Raw genomic sequence first — 1,522 nt, forward strand, 5'->3', positions numbered from 1 at the left:
ATTTGCTTACTTGTTTTATTGCTTTTCAAGCTTATTATGTGTAAGGTGTACTGGCAAAAATTGATCCTTAGTAGTTTCACTAAACAAAATCACCGCCCCTTCTGTAAACATATTGCCGTTTTGGGGCAATATGTTTGTCTCTAGTGTGTACATATGAAAAGCGTTCTGATTTTCTACTTGAACGACGGTGAAGTTCCACTGTGAATCACAGACCTCGGGTTCAGCACAGGTACCAAAAGCAGTGTTGGCTCGCGAGGTGTTCAGACTTTTCTCAGTTATATTTCTACACTGGAAAGATCCCGCTGGTGTAGGTCACCTTGGCTCGAGGAACTAAGAGGCCTGTATTAAGACATTTATTTATATATACATTCTCGAATAAGAGATGAAGATTAGCATTATAAGTCTTGGCAACTTTTTGGGCGTTCTTGAGTACACGATACATGTGATTTTCAAAACTGTACCATATATATCCAGTCGATGCGAGGGTCTTGCACCATTCCTTTGGGTGAAGTTCAATAATAGGTTTAACTATTGATATGTCAACATAAACAATGTAGCGAAAGATGTATGGTTTAATGACTTGATCAACTAATTACAAAAGAAGAAACTCATTAGATTGTTCATATGTTTTTAAGATCGGTTTAATCGCGGCGGTGAACTAAGTACCACATATTAGTGTTATCGCGGCAAAATTGTGAGGAATTATTCATATAAGAAGTTTGAGACACGAATCCTGTTGTAATCTCTTTGTGCCTTTTACAGGTGCTTTGCATCCACGACTCTATAGCGTAAGAAAGTATTATCCTTTTCCTAAGACCTTACATGCGAGGAGAAACACGAGACTTGAAGAGCCTTGTCGAACTTTACAGTCCGGTAGAGATACCAGGGAAGAATATATATAGAATAAATGGATAATTAATGTATTTTAAACGCACGGTTTTATTACCAGTGACAACGATTTTCTTCATATAGTTACTATACTGAGTCTCTGGAAGGAAAAAAAAAACGGCAAGTCACCCTTATTTTTTAGTGAAATTTGCGGCATCTACATAACTATATTTTCCCACAAAAGAGACGATACATCTGTGTACAACAGAGGAGTAAGTTACCATATATTTATTTTTTCCTGAATTTGAGAGCAGTATAGTTGCGAAACTCACCGCGCATTCCCTGAGTGTAAACTCGAAAGTAAACTACAGAATGTACAGATTATAAGTAACCCAGGCTGCACCCTGAGTACATTTACCTGGTAACCTAGATTCAACTATCCTCAGGGTGTACATTTTTTTTTTATTAAACTCTTAAGATTCAGACACCCAAGATAGACAGGTCATAAGTATTAATATTTGACTAAAACTTTTTCAAGCTGAGCACGATTCGGTAATCTTTAAAACGTATTTTTTGGTTTCATGTCCCAGACTTGTATAGACTCGAAAGACAGACAGCAAAACATTTGTACAGTTAAATTTAAGGCTAGATCGTAATAATATACAGAAAGTGGCACATTGGATTTTTAGCAAAC

At 36.6% G+C, this 1,522-nt stretch overlaps 1 protein-coding gene across 1 annotated transcript in view; it reads right to left on the reverse strand.

The window, feature by feature from the left end:
- Nucleotides 1-1,522, reverse strand: part of LOC119590839 — a gene marked incomplete at its 5' end in the record, with an annotated part of 14,811 nt that overhangs the window by 1,662 nt on the left and 11,627 nt on the right.

The sequence above is a fragment of the Penaeus monodon genome, chromosome 27 (genome assembly GCF_015228065.2).
Source record: "Penaeus monodon isolate SGIC_2016 chromosome 27, NSTDA_Pmon_1, whole genome shotgun sequence".
Lineage (NCBI taxonomy): Eukaryota > Metazoa > Arthropoda > Malacostraca > Decapoda > Penaeidae > Penaeus > Penaeus monodon.